The sequence below is a fragment of the Desmodus rotundus genome, chromosome 7 (genome assembly GCF_022682495.2).
Source record: "Desmodus rotundus isolate HL8 chromosome 7, HLdesRot8A.1, whole genome shotgun sequence".
Taxonomy (NCBI): domain Eukaryota; kingdom Metazoa; phylum Chordata; class Mammalia; order Chiroptera; family Phyllostomidae; genus Desmodus; species Desmodus rotundus.
This window is the reverse complement of record NC_071393.1, coordinates 75,231,838-75,253,182: the sequence shown is the minus strand read 5'-3', so window position 1 is coordinate 75,253,182 and position 21,345 is coordinate 75,231,838. Positions and strand designations below refer to the sequence as shown.

General features: G+C 38.9%; 1 protein-coding gene and 1 pseudogene across 3 annotated transcripts in view; one reads left to right on the top strand and one right to left on the bottom strand.

Annotated features, from left to right (window-relative positions):
• Positions 1–19,674, bottom strand: part of MGA (MAX dimerization protein MGA) — a 157,714-nt gene extending 138,040 nt beyond the window's left edge. The window contains exon 1 of one of the 3 annotated variants that reach the window (XM_045201199.2): positions 19,302–19,674. The gene's annotated coding sequence lies outside the window, so the exon portion shown is untranslated. Of the gene's footprint in view, positions 1–18,887; positions 19,155–19,301 lie in introns of those variants that run through there. The other 2 variants (XM_045201201.2, XM_045201200.3) reach the window with 2 other exon arrangements.
• A 1,291-nt stretch (positions 19,675–20,965) lies between these two features.
• Positions 20,966–21,133, top strand: LOC112312148 (U2 spliceosomal RNA; annotated as a pseudogene).
• Positions 21,134–21,345: the final 212 nt, after the last annotated feature.

The following is a 21,345-nucleotide window of genomic DNA, read 5'->3' as shown; positions in this document are numbered from 1 at the left end:
ATTTCACTATAGCAATGATTAAAATAACCTGGAAAATACCATACTCAAGGACATTTAGGTAATGGTTAAATAAATTATGGAACAAACACAATATAAAACAGTATGAGATAAAATTATATATACAAATAAACGAAGATCTCTAATATATATTAACTGAAAAAAATCCTGATGTTTCCATTCAGGTTTAAAAAACTAACATGTGTATATGATATATGAATATATACAAACATACACACACAAATCCCTCTTATCTGCAATTTCGCCTCCTGTGGTTTCAGTTACTTGCAGTCAACTTCAGTCCAAAAATATTAAATGGAAAATTCCAGAAATAAACAACTCATGAGTTTTAAATTGCCACCATTCTAAGTAGTGTGATAAAAGCTCACACCACCCCACTTTAGCCTGCCCAGGATGTAATCATCCCTTTGTCCCTGTATCCATGCAGTATATGTTACCAGATACTGCCTACCACCACCATCCCAATTAGTCACTTAGTAGCTATCTCTGTCATCAGATCAACAGTCCTGATTATCGCAGTGTTTGTTGTGTTCAAGTAATTCTCATTTTATTTAATAATGGCCCCAAAGAGCAGGACTGGTGATGCCCATACCCTTGCTGGGTGACTTGGTTGGTTGGAGCATCATAACATACACCAAAAGGGTTGCGGATTTGATCTCCATTCAGGGCATGTACCTGGGTTGCAGGTTCAATCCCTGGTCGGGGTGCATAAGGAAGGCAACTGATCAATGTTTCTCTCTCACATCAATGTTTCTCTTTTCTCCATTCTTCTCCCTCTAAAATCAATAAAAATATCCTCAGGTGAGGATTAAAAAAAAAAAAAATAGCAATGCTGGCAATTCAGATGTGACAAAGAAAGCTTTAAAGAGCTTCCTTTAAATGAAAAGGTATGTACATACACAAAAACAACACCGAATGAATATATATAGGGTTCAGTACTATCCGTGGTTTTAGGTATCCACTTGGGGTCTTAGAATGTATCCTCACAGATAAAGGGGGACAGATGTATATGTAAATATAGATGAAAAGTTGAAAAAAGATGCATACCAAGTTATTAACAGCAGTATTGATAGGAGGGGAAAAGATTGGAGGAGGGGAGAGAAAGCAGGGTGCAGAGAAGATACTATTAAGAAAGGAATTTTTTCCCTAATCTATGAACTTCAGTATCATTTGATTTTTTTACCATACAAATAATGTATTATTTATATGCTTAAAAAAATAAAATTACCCCTGATCAGTGTGGCTCAGTGGTTTGGCCATCATCCTGCAGAATGAAGGATCACCAGTTCAATTCTGGGTCAGGGCACATGCCTGGGTTGCAAGCCAGGTATCCCCAGTTGGGGCCATGCAAGAGGCAACCAGTCAATGTTTTTCTCTAGCATCAATGTTTCTCCCCTTCTCCTTCCCCCTCTCTTCCCCTCTATCTGAAAATAAATAAATAAAACTTTTTAAAAAATAAATAAATAAAATTAACAAAAAAAATAATTTAAATATGGTTGTCCCTCAATCAGAAAGGCTCTCAGAAGGAGATAAAAGTGCTACTTCAGTACTTTAATAAAGTGACTTAAATAAAGTATTATTTTAGGAGATAATACTAAAAAATATCAAGCAAGAACAAGTATAGCATTGGGAAATACATAGAATTAAGTAATATTATGCTCATATTTTCTGATCAACCTGATGAAAACTTTTCAAAAAAAAAAAGTGACTGTGAAAATCTCATAAAAGTATTAAGTTAAAGGTGATGAGACACAACAGTCACTGAAATTAGACACCTATGGAATTAACATCTCCCTCGTTATATTTATTTGTGGCTACCTCATGGGAGTTGGTCTCTCCATGACCCAGTGAAAAGTATTATAGAAAACAAAATTTCAGCTTCAGGTACATATATAGCTATTTAATCTTCAATTGAACTGGGCAACCGTCTAATCCACTTGCGCAGGCTCATACTGTGTTTTCAAGTCATGCAGGAAAACAAAGTTAACGCCATATATTTCTTCACTATATCTGCCTACCTGATACTAAATGTAAAAGCTGCCCAAAGAAAATCAGCTCCCATCTAAATTCATACATACACACATACATACAAGACTGAAATACTTTAAAATAAAAATATATCATGAAAAACTGGAAAATTCCCTTACATTTAAAGCTATCTGATAACTACTTATGAAGATCTGATAAATGTGGGAGTACTGTAATATTAATTCATGCCTGTCACTCCTTAATAGTAATGTAATCCAAAGGTTTAGCTCTGTCATCATAAGCAAGGCCTCTGCTATTTTATAGGGTATTCAGCAGTAATTAAAACATTACATAAGGAGAATCTAAGGTTTTCAAATACACTTAGTTAGGATTTAGTCTTTAAAACAGGATATTACACAAAAAGTAATTAAGACCAGGTAAAATTAAAAGTTTAATTTTTAAAAATTTGTCGAAACATTTAAAAATGTTTGTTATGTGGAAAGCATAAATTTGCATGTGAACATGTTATTTTTGTTTATTATTATTATCATTTGAAGAACTCTTCATAGCAAACATACAATATCAGTGTAGCATTGGTTCAAAATAATTCGCCAAGAAGTACTAACTTAGCATTTATTTAATCACCGCTTTAACAAGAACTAAGAGAATTCATGAAGAAGGGTAAGACAAGGTTCCCAACCTCAAGGATCTTACTTTCTAATAAGGGATATGATCTGAACACATGAAAAAAATTAAAGAACTATAGATGGAATAAATAAAGTGTCAAATCAAGTAGAGTGGACTGATGCTACAAAAGTTCAGAAACAAGGGAAAAAACAAAGACAGGAAGAAACCACCAAAAGTCCTGCAGAGTATAATCCTAGAGAAAATGCTTTCCTCATCCAGGATTGACTATTAATAAAAATAACACTCCTCTAAGCAATAATCAACAAATATCACCTTATTAAACCACTCTGATGTAGCCCTTACCTCAAAGTGTTTATAATCAAAAGGAATACAGAACAAATACCAATTAAAAGATTACTGCTCATCATTGGGGGGGCCTCATAAGACTAGTAATAATTCTTTCTTGATCTAGGTGCTGAATACAGGGTACACTCATTTTCTAAAAATACATCAAACTGTACACTTAAAATATGTCCAGTTTTCTTTGTGTATGTTACACTTCAGTAAAATATAAAAATAAGAGATTATAACTTCAGTCCTAAACATTCTCACAAATTACAGTTGAACATCTCCCACTACTACTGGACATCACCACCTGGATGTCCTGCCCCCACCTCAGACTCTACCTTCCCTTCAAAATCCAAAATCCCTACAGACTTTTCTATTTCAATCAATGGTACAGATATGCAAGCTGGAAACTTTGGATTCAGAGAACTCCTCCAACTCAGGTGATTTAGCAAGACCTATTTCAAATCCAGTAAGTGCCAGGTACCTTTCTAGGTACAATATAGCAGTGAAAATGACAAAGTCCCTTCTCTCATGGGACTGACATTCTAAAGTAGAGTGACAGGCAAATACATATTTTCAAAGATTTTATCTACTTATTTTTAGAGTGAGGACAAGGGAGGGAGAAAAAGAGGGAGAGAAAACACCAGCTGGTTGCCTCTCACCAGCCTCCAACTAGAGACGCACACATAAGCACAGACTGGGAATCGAACCAGTGACCTTTTGTTTCTCAAACCTGCCCTCAATCCACTGAGCCACACCAGCCTGGACCACATTTTAAAGCCAGGTAGTGATTATAGATTATGATAGTGAAAAAGAATGAAGCAGTAAAGGACTTTGTTTAAAACTGGTGATCAAGAAAAACCTGAGAGGTGATTTAAACTGACTGCTGAATGACAAGGAAGGAACCACACTTGAAGAACATTCCAGGCAAAGATAAGGAACAGACAGTGGGACTAGAGCACAGAAAATAAGAGGAAAGGAGCAGGAGGTAAAGTTGCAGAGATACGCAAAGGTCACATCACATAGACCACAGAAAGGAGTCTGAATTTTATGTCACATTTTAACTATCTCATGCCTGTGCTTTAATTTTCACTCTCAATTCTCACCTTCAGTCCTCATTGCCACACTTCAGGACTCTATCACTATAACAGTAACCTCGTAAGTGTTCTTCCTCATTTGAGCTTCTTACTGCTCCAAGCCATTCTTATCACCACAGTAAAATCCAGTATTGTTTAAAGCAGTGTTATATACTATCACTCTTCTGCTTCCAGGGGAAACAAGATAAAAACATCAGCTTCTTAGTCTGAAGCTCAAAGCTCCAAGTAATAGGGCCATAACCCTGTCCCTCCCTAATTTTACCATCTATCATACCCCTCTACAAAAGCTCACGCTGACCAAACCTGTTTCCTGAACATACATGCATTTTCTATCATGTGACCTTATCTCACAATATTCATTCCTCCACTTCCCCAACAACTTTCATACCTTTGACTCTTCTCTAAATCACCATTTATTGTTCAAATAAAGTTCTACTTCAACAGAGTACAGAAAAGGAAAACAATACTCCCAGTAAGGAAACAAAATGAGCGAAGGCACAAAAACTTTAATATGTGTATGAAATTCTCACACACACAAATAATGTCCTAAAAACAATAATAATAATTATGTCCTATGACTGAGCACAGAAGGCATGATGGGATATAATAGGAAATAAGGCCATTCTGCAGGATTGTTAAGAGTTATATAATCTTATACAAATTATTTAACCTCTCTGGGCTTTAGTTTCTTCATCTGCAGAATAAAGACAATAACAACACCCACATCATAATATTGCAGCAATTTACTAATTGACTCAGCAAACATTTCCTGTGCACTCACTCCGTGCTTCACATTGTTCTAAGTGATGTAGAGGCAGCAGTAAACAAGACAGATAAAAATCTCTGCCCTGTGGTATTTAAATATTAGTAAAAGAAACAACAAGTAAAATAAATAACATATATGACATGTCACCTAATGACAGGTGCTAAAGAAAAAAATAATTAAGCAGAGAAGAAAGATAGGGAAAAAAGCAAAATCTGAATCAAGACATGAAAGACTTAAGGAGACCTGGCCAATGTGGCTCAGTTGGTTGGTGTGTCATCCTGGAGACTGAAGGGTTACAGGTTCAATCCCTGGTCAGAGCACAAACCAGGAGACAGCCAATCTATGTTTCTCTCTCAAATCAATGTCAATGTCTGTCTCTGTGTTGTGTGGGTGTCTCTCTCTCCCCCACCCCCTCCCTTCCTCTAGCTCTTAAAAAGAATAAACGAAAAAAGAAAGAATTGAGGAAACAAGCCTGGCAGTGTTCCAGACAGAAAAAATCAGTAATGAAAGGACGTGATCAAGGAAAAACAAGGAATCTAAGGAGCCAGAGTTGAGAGTGGGCAGTGAGTAGTAAAAGATGAGGTCAAAGAAATAACAGGCATCAAATAATACAGAACCTGGTAGGCCATTATCAAGATTTTAGCTTTTACTTTACCCAGAGTAGGAAGCTATTGGAGGGTTTTGAGCATGATATGACCTGACTTTAAAACATATTAGCAATAGCTCTAATTTAACAACATAAGAATATACTATAACAGAAAAAGGTCAGGAGGAAGAGACGACCCTTAGGAGATTAAGTTAGATAATGGTACTTAACACAATGCCTGGCATATAAGCATCCATAAAAGACAGCTATTTTGGGGGGACTGGGAATGAATTTCCCATCCTGTTGGACCAAACACTAGTAGTAAAATAACCAGCTGAAGTTTAGGGCAATGAAAGTGTATTTCATCTAATCTAAGGCTTGGCAAAAATAAACACATTTAAATAAATAATTGATGACTTTTATGACGATTCCTTATTTGCCATAAAGACAATGCAGGTCTGTTTCTAACCACATCTTTCCTAGCATGCCACTCAGAAGGCAGTGTCCTCAAAAGAAAAAAAAAAGGAAAATTTGAGGAAATAAAGTATGCATGAAAATATTTTAATCTGGAAAAAGCTGGCTCTTTTCAAATCTACTATTTAAATGACACCAATATTGGTTACCTTTATCAATCTAATTATCTTAAATTCTTAGTGACCATATAAAATGCTGGCTGCAAAACCAACACTATTTAAAAGAAAGTAAGAGGCAGTGACAGCACTTTAAAAGAACTAAAAAGTAACCTGAAGTGCTGAAAAGCTTTCATTTCAAAAATATAAACACAGTTACAGCTTGGAAAATACTATGATTGACACTAACATGCATAATCCTGGTAAGGAAGGGGTAACCTGAGTGGAAAAAGGTACATATGTACTCTGACCTCTCCTTCCAAACTCAGTGCATGAACTTGGGACCAAATTCTTATGTGACTCCAACCTCTATATTAGCTTAGGGCTACAGAATTATCTCATTCCCACTCTAACCCTAGAGCCCTTCTGGTATGGCTTCAACCTAACCCAGACTTCGTCTATGAAATCAAGACTCCATACTACAGGAACCCCACAGTTCCAAGAAATAGTTATGGTCTCTCAAAACGACTGAAAAAGGCTTTTCAGTTTATAAATGATGATATGATAATAGCAACAAATATTCATTAAGTGCTTACTATATGGCAAGCATTGTTTTTAGCGCTTTACATTCTCATCTCATCAATCCTCACAACAAGGCTCAGGTATTATTATCCCCACTGATGAGGAAAAATGATGAAATTTAAGTAACTTATAAGAGGAACACATGAAAGTAGGAGGAACCAGGAGAAGCCTGGGGGGTGGGGAGAATGGGTTTAAATAAAGGATCAAGAAATCAGAATAGCAAGGGACTTCGCAAAAGAACACTGGAAGCTAGAAGCAAGGCCTTCAAAAATTCTGAAGGAAAAATATTTCCAACCTAGAGCTCTACTATTCAATCTTCACAGATCATGAAGGTGATAGATATATGACAGGGGTTATCAAAACGTGGTGTCTGTTTTTACAAATAGTTTCATTGGAACACAGCCACATCTGCTCATTTATGTAATATATGTGGCTACTTTTGTAACACAATGACACAGTTGAATTATTGAGGGAGTGACCCTCTGGCCCACAAAGCCCAAAATATGTATTATCTGGTCCTACACAAAAAAATTGCCAATCCCTGGTCTATGAATATAAGAGCCAATGATGGCTATGAAAAATAGAAGGCTGACAGGTGATAAGAGTTTGGATATAGTGTTGGATAATAACGGTAAGACTACAATGGCATATTTTCCTGCAAAAAAATCCCAGGTTTTCAATACTATTTGAAAACAAAGCCAAGAGGTCAGTTTTGGATTACTATCCGAGTACTTACTTTTTGCCATTTCAGGAATTCTAAAGAAAGTACCTAGAAAATGTATAGTCATCATTATATTATTTGGAGAATAATTATAAAATGTATACATTTTCTAGAGGCTTTGCTTTTTGTACCTTCTGACTGGCCAATGTTTCGATGTTCTGCTACTAGCTCTTCCAATGAAGGTACACAGGGAAAACAAGAAATACATGAAAGACAGGCTGCCCAGTTCTGTTACATCAGTAGGTAAATAGTTATTGGGGAAAGATTTGAAAATTGTTAGAATATGTTAGCAAAACTAAAGTTTTAAATACCAACAAAGTAAGTTCAATATAAACCAAAATGGGACACATCTGCAAAAAACTCTAAAATGAAGGTGTGGTACCAAGATCCTGACAGGAAATAATTCTTTATTTTATTTTATCTATTTATGTTTAGATATAAGGGAAGGGAGGGTGAAAGAGAGACAAACATTGATGTGTGAGAGATATGTCAATCAGTTCCCTCTCCCACACACCACACTGGGGACCTAGAGGACAACCCAGGTGTGTGCCCTGACTGGGAATGGAACCAGTGACCTTTTGGTTCGCAGGCCAGCACTCAATCCACTGAGCCACCCAGCCAGGATGGAAATAATTCCTGTATGTGCTGGGCTGGCTTGCCTAAATCTGGATTTCATTCTATCTTGTGGACGGCATCTTTTTTTTCTTTCCAGTGTATTTTATTGATTATGCTATTACAGTTGTCCCATTTTCTTTTTCCCCTTTATCCCCTTCTGCCCTGCCCCCCTCCCTCTATCATCCCCCCCCTTACTTCATGTCCACGGGTTGCACATATTAGTTCTTTGGCTTCTCCATTTCCCATACTATTCTTAACCTCCCCTGTTTATTTTGTATCTACCATTTATGCTTCTTATTCCCTGTACCTTTCCCCCCATTCTCCCCCCTCTCCCTCCCTGAGAACCCTCCATGTGATCTCCATTTCTGTGACTCTGTTCCTGTTCTAAGTCTTTGCTTAGTTTGTCTGGGTTTTTTTTGTTTTGTTTTGTTTTGTTTTAGGTTCAATTGTTGAAAGATGTGAGTTCCTTGTCATTTTACTGTTCACAGTTTTGATCTTTTTCTTACATAAGTCCCTTTAACATTTCATATAATAAGGGCTTGGTTATGATGAACTCCTTTAACTTGACCTTATCTGAGAAGCACTTTATCTGCCCTTCCATTCTAAATGATAGCTTTGCTGGATAGAGTAATCTTTGATGGAGGTCCTTGCCTTCATGACTTCAAAAACTTCTTTCCAGCTCCTTCTTGCCTATAATGTCTCTTTTGAGAAATCAGCTGACAGTTGTATGGGAACTCCTTTATAGGTAACTGTCTCCTTTTCTCTTGCTGTTTCTAAGATTCTCTCCTTATCTTTAATCTAGGGTGATGTAATTATGATGTGTCTTGGTGCGTGCTTCCTTGGGTCCCACTTCTTTGGGACTCTCGGAGCTTCCTGGACTTCCTGGAAGTCTACTTCTTTGCCAGATTGAAAAGGAAGTTCTCCTTCATTATTTCTTCAAATAAGCTTTCAATTTCTTGGTCTTCCTCTTCTCCTTCTGGAACCCCTATGATTCTGAGGTTGGAACGTTAAGAGTTGTCCTGGAGGTTCCTAAGCCTCTTTTTTTTCCTTTTTTTTTTTTAATTCTTGTTTCTTCATTCTGTTCTGGTTGAATGTTTATTTCTTCTTTCTGTCCCAGATTCCTTCCCTTCACTGTTGGTTCCCTATATATTTTGCTTTATTTCACTTTGCATAGCATTCACTTTTTCCTCTATTTTATGACCATACTCAACCATTTCTGTGAGCATCCTGATTACCAGTGTTTTGAACTCTGCATCTGATAGGTTCACTATCTCCTCATTGCTTAGTTTTTCCTAGAGTTTTGATCTGTTTTTTGGGGGGCCATATTTGTCTTGCCTCACCTGTCATGTTGTAAGGGGCGGGGCCTTAGGTATTTGCCAGGGCAAGGCAACTCACTTCGCTGTACTGTGGTGCTGCATGTGGAGGGAGGGGTCTGAGAGGGAACAATGCTGCTTGCTCGGCTCTCGCCCTGCTTTCAGTCACATCCCCCACAACCCACGAGTGAGTTGCAACCTTCTGGTGCTGATTCCTGGTGGGTGGATTTGTATACATTCTAGGACCCATGGTTCCCTCCAACAGACTCTCCTGTGAGACTGGGAGCTTCTCCCATCGCCAAAACCACCACCGGATTTTACAGCCAGAGGTTTTGAGGCTTTCTTTCCCCATGCTTGAACCCTGGGTGGCGCAGTCTGTCTCACTCTCCAGTTGTTCCTCCCAGTTTATTTGCACACCAATGTGGAACCGCCCAGTCCGCCAGCCTCTGCCCCACCACACTGGTCCTGCAGCCACCCCTTGCCACGCATCCTATTTGCCCTGGGTGCTCATCTCCTCCCCTCCTACCAGTCTAGGTGAATGTTTCTTCTTTAACTCCTTGGTTGTTGGTCTCCCATACAGTCAATCTCTTGGCAGTTCTGGTTGTTTTTTGTTTTTAAATTGGTTGTTATCCTTCTTTTGGTTGTACAAGGAGGTGAAGAGTATCTGCCTACGCCTCCACCTTGGCCGGAAGCCTGGGCACCATCTTTTAAGAGTACTAAACAAAGCTAATAAGGGTGGTGGAAGGATACAGAAACTATAATGTATTAAAGAAAAGTTGAAATAATTGGGAATTTTTTATGCTTCTACATGTATCTGAGTTATTCATTTTATTACTAAAAAACAAAACTTGTGCCGTGGGCAAGTAGCTCCTTTGGTTAGAGCGTCATCCCATATGCCAAGGATGCAGGTTGGACCCATAATCAGGGCACATACAAGAATCAACTAATGAATAAATAAATAAGTAAAATGACAAATTGATGTTTCTCTCTTTTACTTCCTCTCTCTCTCAAAAATCAATAAATAAAAAAATTAAAAATACAGAATTTCATGAAGACTGGTGTAATGAGTTCCTTGTGGGGAGGGGGACTTGCCACTAAAAAAAAAAAAAAAAAAAGACTAGAAGTATATCAATAAGGTTAACAGTGGCAGAAATTTTATTTTCTTCTTTGTGCTTATCTATATTTTTGATATCTCCTCAAATGAGAAGAAAACTGCTTTCATAACAAAAATTTAAAAAATAAGTACCGTTGACCCTCGAACAACATAGGTTTAAACTGCATGGCTCTACTTATACATGAATTTTTTTTTCAGTATGTAAAAATTTTTTTTTCAGTACCGTAGCCCTGACTGGTGTAGCTCAGTGGAATAAGTGCGGGCCTGTTAACAAAAGGGTCGCTGGTTGGATTCCCAGTCAGGGCACATCCCTGGGTTGTGGGCCAGGTCCCCAGTAGGGGGCGCATGAGAGGCAACCACACATTGATGTTTCTCTCCCTCTCTTTCTCCTTCCCTTCTCTCTAAAAATAAATAAAATCTTTTTAAAAAATAGAGTACTGTGAATGTTTTTTTCTTATTTATCATTTTCCTAATAACATTTTCTTTTCTCTAGCTACTTTACTATAAGACTACAGTACATAACACATACACATAATGTGTGTTAATCAACTGTTTATGTTGTCAGTAAGGCTTCCAGTCAACAATAGGCTATCAGTAGTTAAGTTCTGGGGGAGTCAAAAATTATATGTGGATTTTTAATTGTGCAGGAGTGAGTGCCCTTAACTACCATGTTGTTCAAGAATCAACTGTACTTTTAAAATCATATTCATACACACAAAAGTAATTTGTTCTCTAGGTTCTATAGGTAGAAAATATATCTAGGAAAACCTATACATACCAAAACTATGAAAGTATGCCTCCTATACTTATAAGTGATAAATGACATTCTACCTTGTATTTACTCTATTGATGTGAAAGAAAAAAATGTTTGAATGCAATACCCTGGCAGGGCACTCTCTATATAGGGCTATCATCACATCAAACAAAAAGCCAAATCAATATCTTACTGAAACTAGAAATGTTCAAGGATAGGAGAAATCACAGAGCTTTCAGGTCAGGTCAAAATGCTAAAAATTAATATGAGATAAGACTGCATATATCTCTGAGAATATAATTATGGGCTTAAGAAATGTAAAGTCCTTGATTTATACCACAGTACTTTTCACCTACTGACACATTGCTTGTTAAGATTAAATTCCTTTTTAATATTATGTTTCAGTTCCTCGACTAAACTGTCAGGGATTCATGTGCAGGGAACCATGTCTTTTATTTCTTTTGTGTGTCCCCTACAGCACCTCGTACAATTCCCATACAAGGTAAGTGCTCAATACATGCTTACAATTGAATGACAAAATAATTAAGCCTACTTTGAGCTCACAGACTGAAACGCTCACACCTATAATTCACATGATTAAGCCTCCCTCTATGCAATAGTTTAATGGACATTCCTGGGGAGAGTACTGCTGAGTCTACTGAACTTATTATACTAGGTTTCTTCTACAGCAAAGAGCTCAAAGTACACGTGTAATGTTAAAATAGAATTCCTGACTACTGAGAAGGTGGGTGGGAAAGTGGGCAAGTGAAGGAAGAATATTGTATTAGCTTGCCTCCAAAGACTAAGCATTATTCAGTCCTAGAGATTAAAACATTCCTAAACTGTCTCTAAACTAAGACTTCTGACATCACTTCATTAAACTTTGTACTGGCTAACTTCCATCACAATGAATACCATTAAAACCAAAAAGTCACTGTAAAAAAAATTCTAAAAATCTCAGCTGATAGTCCATATGATTGTGTATTGTAATATCTAGTTTTAATTATTTACTTTCTTTTGCCAAAACAAAAGCTCTAAAGGTTAGAGAATGACAGGAGTATTAAAGAGGAAACAGGATAAGAGTAGAGAATGGTAGGGCAGAGTCAGAAAATGATGGCTCTGGTATGCTAAGTTATGAAATTTGGAGTTTATGCCTCTAGGTAATGGAAAGTGGAAATCCCCATGTAATACAGTGACAAATGACATGTAATACAGTGAACTGAGGATTCAGTTCACATAACAGGAAGAGCTTAGATTACATTACACTCATCTCAATTGCATTATTTAATATTACACCATATTGATGCTGTTCAGTAAATACTACACTGATGCAGACACAAAAGAAATCTAAATGAAACCTATTCCTCTTGTCCTTGCTTTTCAACTAAGTCTCAACACTCAGTCGCTAGCCCTCTTCTCTACTCCCTGGCTGATTTCACCAGACCCTATGTTGTTTTGGTTTTGGTTTTGCTTAAAGTTTTTATTTATTTATTTTTAGACAGGGGAAAAGAGGTAGAAGAAGAAGAGAAACATCAATTGGTTGCCTCTGACACACCCCCAACTGGGGACCTGGCCTGCAACCCAGACATGTGCCCTGACCGGGAATCAAACCAGTGACCTTTCCGGTTGCAGGACAACACCCAATCCATTGAGCCATTGGTCAGGACCAGACCCATGTTTTTAAACACAATCTATGTACTGATGACATCCCAAATATATATTCACAGACCTGACTTTGACTCTGGGGTACAGATTGATCAGTCAACTCCCAATTCAATGGCTACTCCTGGATTATCTAGAGAGGATCTCAAACTCACATATCCAACTAAACTCTTCATTGTAAACCCCGGACTAGCTCCTTCCAGTTCTCCATCTCTGTTTACACGGCACCAGTTGCTATAGCTAAGAACTTGGACTCATCTTTGATTCCTCTTTTTCCTGATGCCCACAACTAATCAATCAGCAAATTCTACCTTCAAAAATTACCTTGACCCCTGGCGGATTGTGGAATGAAAGGGACAGGCAGTGCCACAGCTAGCAGACCTTGGGGCCCCACATTCGCACATAGATAAACCAGGAGGAATGGCGGGGGAGCGAAGCAGACCACACAACCCAGGGCTCCAGCTCAGGGAAATAAAGCCTCAAACCTCTGATTGAAAACACCCGTGGGGGTTGAGGCGGCAGTGGGAGAAACTCCCAGCCTCACAGGAGAGTTCATGGGAGAGACACACAGGGGCCTAGAGCATGCACAAGCCCACCCACTCAGGAATCAGCACCAGAGGGGCCCAGTTTGATTGTGACTGAAATTCAGCAGAGAGTGGAGCAGACGCCATTGCTCCCTCTAGGCCCCTCCCCCACACACAGCATCAGAGTACAGTGACCAGCGTTACTCGGCCCAGGCAGACACCTAAGGCTCTACCCCTTTACTTAACAGGTAAGCCAAGACAAAAAAAATGGCCCAAAAGAAAGGACAGATCAAAGCTCCAGAAGAAATACAACTAAGCGACCAAGAGATAGCCAACCTATCAGATGCACAGTTCAAAACACTGCTTATCAGGAAGCTCACAGAATTGGTTGAATTTGGTCACAAATTAGATGAAAAAATGAAGGCTGTGCTAAGAGAAACAAAGGAAAACGTACAGGGAACCAAGAGTGATGGGAAGGAAACTGGGACTCAAATCAAAGGTGTGGACCAGAAGGAAGAAAGAAACATCCAACCAGAAAAGAATGAAGAAACAAGAATTCAGAAAAATGAGGAGAGGTTTAGGAACCTCCAGGACATCTTGAAACGTTCCAACATCCGAATTATAGCGGTGCTGGAAGGAGAAGAGGAAGAACAAAAATTTGAAAACTTATTTGAACAAATAATGAAGGAGAACTTCCCCAATCTGGCAAAGGAAATAGACTTCCAGGAAGTCCAGGAAGCTCAGAGAGTCCCAAAGAAGCTAGACCCAAGGAGGAACACACCAAGGCACATCATAACTACATTACCTAAGATGAAACAGAAGGAGAGAATCTTAGAAGCAGCAAGAGAAAAGGAGAGCGTTACCTACAAAGGAGTTCCCGTAAGACTGTCAGCTGATTTCTCAAAAGAGACCTTACAGGCAAGAAGGGGCTGGCAAGAAGTATTCCAAGTCATGAAAGGCAAGGACCCACATCCAAGATGGCTCTATCCAGCAAAGCTTTCATTTAGAATGGAACGGCAGATAAAGTGCTTCTCAGATAAGGTCAAGTTCAAGGAGTTCATCATCACCAAGCCCTTATTATATGAAATGTTAAAGGGATTTCTCTAAGAAAAAGAAGATAAAAAAATATGAACAGTAAAAATGACAGCACACTCACAGTTATTAACAACCACACCTAAAACAAAAACAAAAGCAAACTAAGCAAACAACTAGAACAGGAACAGAGTCACAGAAATGGAGATCACATGGAGGGTTATCAGCAGGAGAGTGGGAGGGGGAGAGAGGGGGGGAAAGGTACAGAGAATAAGTAGCATAAATGGTAGGTAGAAAATAGACAGGGGGATGGTAAGAATAGTGTAGGAAATGTAGAAGCCAAAGAACTTCTAAGTATGACCCATGGACATGAACTATAGGGGGGGGAATGTGGGAGGGAGGGGGTGCGCAGGATGGAGTAGAGTGAAGTGGGGGAAATGGGACAACTGTAACAGCATAATCAATAAATATATTGTAAAAAATTACCTTGACCCCTTCTAAAATGTTAAAAGGACTTATTTAAGAAAAAGATCAAATCTATAAATAGTAAAATGACAACAAATCACAACTATCAACAACTGAATCTAAAAAACCAAAACAAACTAAGCATACAACCAGAATAGGAACAGAATCAAAGATATGGATATAAGTTGGAGGGTTATCAGTGGAGAGGGGGTAGGGGGAGAGTGGGGGAAAAGATACAGGAATTAAGAAGCAAAATTGGTAGGCAAAAATTAGGGGAATATTAAGAATAATGTAGGGAATGGAGAAGCCAAATGTTTTACATGCCCCACCCACGGACATGAACTAAGGGGAGGGGATAGCTGGAGGGAAGAGGGGTACAGGCAGAGTGGGGCAAAGGGGGGAAAATCAGAACAATGGTAATAATATAATCAATAAAATTTACTTTAAAAAAATATATTCTTTAAGTATACACTGAAAGGAAGGAAGAAAGGAAGGGAGAGAGGGCGAGCAAATCTATCATTTTCCAGAGCATTTGAGATTGTGACATATGTTGTCAGTTTGGCTCAAATAAACTCTTTTTTAAAAACTAATAATAATTTGCCCTGGCTGGTGTGGCTCAGTGGATTGAGCACCACCCTGCAAACTAAGGGGTTGCCAGTTCGATTCCCAGTCAGGGCACATGCCTGGGTTACGGGCCAGGTCCCCATTAGGGGACACATGAGAGGCAACCACACACTGATGTTTCTCTCCCTCTCTTTCTCTCTTCCTTTCCCTCTCTCTAAAAATAAATAAAATCTTTAATAAATATTATTTAAAAAATAAAATAAAGAAACCTGACTGAACTGTGTAATGTATCAGTATTTATTGATTACTTAATTATAACATATGTACCATGCTAACATAACATGTTATTAATAGGGAAAACTAGGTGTTGGGTATATGGAAACTCTCTATAACATTTTCTGCAATTTTTCTATAAGTGTAACAGTTCTAAAAAATAAAGTTTATTTTCTTTAATTAAATTCATCCAAAATATTAAAAAAATAAATTCTTCCAAAAATCCTACCACTCAAATAAAATCACTGGTAGTTCAAATTTGATATATACCATTCCAGGCTTCATAGTTAACTTTTTTAAAAGATTTTATTTATTTTTTCAAAGAGAGAGGAAGGGAGGGAGAGAAACACAGATGTGTAAGAGAAACATCAATCAGTTGCCTCTCACACACACCCCAACCAGGGACTGGGCTGCAATCCAACTATATGCACCAACGGGGAGTTGAACCAACGACCTTTCCCTTTGTGGGACAACGCTCAACCAACTGAGCCACACCAGTCAGGGCGCCAGATTACCTCTGATGTATACATTTTAGACATCTATTTAAATTAACACATATAGGTATCTTCCTACAAAAATGTGATCATGTTACACATAATTTTGTAACCTACTTTTTACACTTAAGAAAATAGATATAATATGCTTTCCAAGTCATTAGTAGAAATCTGTATCATGTCTACAAGCTATAAGATATTATGTTCTATGAAAGCACTGTATTTACTGGACCAATCTCCTATTATACAATACCTAAGTTTTTCCAGTTTTTGTTATAAAAAATACTGCAAGACAACTCTTAAAAGAAAATGTTTGCAAGCCTACGAATCAGTGCCTTAACACAGATAAGGCACTGCTGAGTCAAAGGACATACAGGTTTTTAATACTTTCAATGAGTATAGTCAAAATGCCCTCCTCCATTAAGAATGTTCATATGTAAATATCCACCAACAGCAGTGTATGAATGTATCAATTTCCCTACTCAATTTCCCCTATGCCAATACCAGATATTAACATATTATTACATAAATGCCAATCTGCCATCTAGACTGTGGTGGGAAGTTATTTTGTGTTATTTATAATTGAAAAAAATATGTGTTTTTATCTTTATTGGTCATTTTTATGTCCCTATGTGTGTGACCTACCTATTCATGTCTTTTGCCTATCCAATAGACATTAAGGGCATTAACCTAGGTCCAACACATGGTACAGGATTTTTTTTCCCTCTATTTTCCTGGCTTTCCTCACCATTGGATCCCCTATACCTGAAAAACTTCCTGGCACATAGCAAGTACTCAATAAATATGTTAAATGAATACTAAATGAATAAATTTGTTTTTTAACTTTACAGTGTTTTTGACAACTAAAGATTGTTTTATGCAATAATTCTATCAATCTTTGCTTTTATGGATTCTGCCTTTGCAGTCAGGCTTAGAACAACTCATCCTAATCCAAGATTGGAAAACTGTGTACCCATTTTTTAACGAAGTAATTTTCTGACTTTACATTTTATATTTAAATATTTACTTCACCTGGATTTCATTCTATTTACATTTTCACGTGCAATTCTTTTTCCCCCAAATGGTTAGTCAATTGTTCCATAAAAATTAAAAGTAAATAAATCTAGCCCTGGCTGGTGCCGTTCAGTGGACTGAGCGCAAGCATGCAAACCAAAGGATCGCTCGTTCAATTCCCAGTCAGGACACATGCCTGGGTTGTGGGCCAGGTCCCCAGTAGGGGGCACGTGAGAGGTAACCACACATTGATATTTCTCTCTCTTTCTCCCTCCCTTCCCCTTTCTCTAAAATTAAATAAATTAAATCTTTTTAAAAAGTAAATAAATTGAATATAGAAAATGTTCAATTTCCCTTACTAGTAAAAATAATTTTCGCATGAAAAAAATTGTTCCAATATAATTTTGAAGTTTTCTCAACTACTATGAAAAGCCACTTTTATAGTACAAGACGGCCTAATGTATCTCTAAATTTATTATTCTGTGCCACTGCTCTATTCCAGACTTACTACTTACTATCACAGCTTTATTTGTGTATTCACTAGTGTAATTCCCTCTCCACCTCACTTTTCTCTTTCAAAAATTTTCCTACTTTACAGATTCATTCCTCCAAATGAACTTTAGAATCATTTTGTCAAGTTTTCAGAAGGAATTTGGGTTGGAATTCCATAAAATTATCAGCCACATGACCTTATGCAAATTACTTAAATCTCTCTTTTGCTATTTCTCTCATCGGTAAGTGGAGATAATAGTACTTACCTTATAGGTTTTTTATGAGAACTAAATAAATTAAGACATATAAGGGTCTATGCTAGAAAGATATTAACTATTATTATAATTGCTCAAAAGTGAAAACTATTATTGCGATTGCTCAATAAATGTTTCTCAGATCGTGCTCCCACAAAATTCAAAGGGCCTTTAAGATACATCAAAGGGTAGCATAAACCCTAGAGTGATATGAAATATACATAATGTATGTTTCTTTCATTTCACTAAAGCCCTTGACCTTTGGTAAAGTGAAGAGCTGTAGCTGGGAGAAGAGGACCAAAGGCAGGTGGCAGGGAGCCTCGACTGTTTTACAAGGACTGGCTCACCAAGTGGAGAAGCTTTATGGGGCATTAGTAAGTCCCTTCTAATTACTTGAGTTTCCTCATCTCCAGTTATAACAATACTAACCTCAATTTCTTTCCAGGAAACACACAGGGACTAGACGGCTAAAAAAGTTTTCATTTAAGAAAATGGGCAGGTACGGAGTACAAATGCTATTGATAAACATGGACAAATGTACTAGAATATTATAACGAATTGCCACAACCAGATTTCCCACATCAGTGTAATGTTGGGAGAGGGAACTGCTGTGAAAAGATGGAATTGTCTCATAATTGTTAATAATTTGCCCTCTGTTAAGTCCTTCGTTAACTGGAATAAGGCAGAGATCATATACCATATGAAGGACCTTAAAAAATAATCTATACACAGCTAAAATATAAAGGAGAAAATGAAAGCCGAGAGTGGCAACATGACTTGCTAATTACAAAAGTAGCCAAGGCTTAGATAAACCCCAGGCCTCTAACTCCCAGACGTCGGCTCATTCCACCACACCGTACTGGTTATCGGCGAGGCTTGCCACGCTTTCATGTGGGAGGAGTAAAAGCAGACAATGTGGTCGGTGCAAAACCGCAGAAAAGGCACAGGACCGCGCAGTCGAGGGCACGTGACTGACTACGCCTCTCTCCTCTCCCATCCTCCCCCTTCCCCGCGCCAGCAGCACGCGCTGCCAACCTCATCATGTGACGTTCACGCGGCCCCAGCGCTCCCCCGGCTCGGCGACTCTTTCCAGCAGCCATTTTGATGAGAACTTGTCGTCCGTGCTCACAGGGGTGCTAAAGACCGCGAAAACCCATGGCCAGATTTTACAAGCCGCATAGGCGCTTCGAAAAAAAGCTCCAGCCGTCAGAGTTGAGCCGAACCTCACTGAACACGTCGCACCCCAGGGCGCCGGGGAAAGCGGTGGGTGCGCCTCGGCCTGCGATTGGCTGTGGCGTCCACGTGATGCCATTGCCCCCCCTCAACCCTCTCCTTCCCCGCTCCCACAAAAAACACCCAAACTGACTCTTCAACACCTCGCGCCAAGTACACGCCACTGGGCGCGTGGGGACGGGCGGAACGCGTGGCAACCAAGGCGCCTGCGCGTACCTGCCGGGGCCGATCGGAGCGGACCCACGCGCCGTTCCGCTCCGCTCACGGGTCCGGGAATCGTCGCGCTGCTGGACCACCCGGCTACTCATTGGCTGCCAGCTTTAGTCACGTGCTTAGCTCAGTCCTGCCCCTAACCGCTAATCACCTGGCACCGTGCTCGAAGCGGCGCCGAAAGTCATTCGCACGCGGAAAAGGGAGGCCAGTTAGAGGGCCTCCTTTACTGCCGTTAGGGGGTTGTACTCATAAAGGAAAAACGAAAAAGCAAGGTCTCAAAACCATGAAAGCTCACACCTACCGGTTTAACTTCGCGTGCCCCTCCAGGAACCGGGAACCATCGCCCTTGGGCGCTCCCCGGTGCACGCCGGGATACGTCTGGCGCCCCTCGGTGTGCTGCAGAGCATGCCGGGAAAAGCACCTCTCCCGATTTCCTGGCTCTCACCTCCGGGGCATTCCTTTCATGTCCCCTTGAAAGCCGGTCGTTGGACTCAGAATAAGGCGATTTGAGTAATTATGGGAGTGTAACTGGATATAACAGGCACTTTCAGTCCCCTCCCCCTTACTTTTTCTATCTGTGTGGTCTTGGGGAAACTGCTAAACTTTTCTTCTTGGAGCATGCATTTAGTAAGTGCCTGCTGAGTGCCTTGGGGAACATTGCAAAAAAAAAATAGCAGGAGTATTTGCCTATTGGTAAACTACCAGTCTTTCCTGGTTAGTGGAAAACAATGCTAATTTACATACAACTTTAAACCCCACTTGGGAGAGTAATTAACACCTAGAATTTCTTTTGAGGCAGAAGATCAGACCTTTCTTGGTAAACTTACTACTGGAAAAAGCATTTGAGATATTGCTCCTCGACAGTTGTCTGGCTTAAATAAACTAAATCTCTAATCAAAACAAACAAACACACTACTCTTGTTAGGGATAGTGGGGGACAGGGGAGGAAGGAACAGAAGGCAGGAGGCTTTTTAAAGGGGCCATGGATATGGCCCCCTTACATTTTCTGGCTCAACCTAATACTAGCTATGGTATATTGGAACCAAGAAAAAAGGTAGTCTCACATCAAAACAAGTTAATTTTGTAAACTATTCACAAACCAACCTCCACATAAAAACTTAATATTCTACTCCAATGAAGTCCCTAATTAAAATAATGTATACCTCTTCTGCTTTGAACTTCATTCCTCAATTTTGCTGATTTCAAAATTTTATTTCATGCCCTGGTTGGTGTGACTCAGTGAATTGAGTGCCAGCCTATGAAAGGTTGCTGACTGGATACCCAGTTAGTGCATATGCCTGCGTTCCAGGCTAGGTCCCTAGTTGGGGGTGAGCTAGAGGCCACTGACTGATGTATCTCTCACTCATCCAGTTAGCTCTCACACGTAGATGTTTCCCTCTCTTTCTCCTGCCCTTCCCCTCTCTCTAAAGATAAAATCTTTTTTAAAAAAAACTTCATTATTTTAGTTCATAAAGGGATGATCAAGGTTGGGGAATTAGAAATAAATCATTTCTTGATTTATAAAATGGATACTACCAAGCTGAAACATAATTTCAGGCTCCCTTTTCAGGTTTCAAGGTACTTGATGAGCCTAATTAATTATCAGAAAATTGTTTCCTGACTAGAAAATCAAAAGAAAGGGATTAAACTTATGGGTATTTATCCATATCGCTTCTTGGACTTTTGGCTAAGATCAAGTGTAGTATCTGTTCTTATCAGTCTAAACTTCTGGGTATTTATCCAAAAAACATGAAAACACTAATTTGAAAAGATGTATGTACCCCTATATTCACTGCAGCATTATTTACAATAGCCAAGATATGCGAGCAACCCAAGTGTCCACTGAGAGATGACTGGATAAAGAAGATGTATCTGTATACACACACACTCAGCCATAAAAACAATGAAATGTTGCCACTTATGACAGCATCAATGGACTGTGAGGGCATTATGCTAAATGAAATGAGTCAGATGAAAAAAGACAAAAGCCATATGATTTCACTTACATGTGGAATATTAAAAAAATGAACAAACAAAACAAAAACAA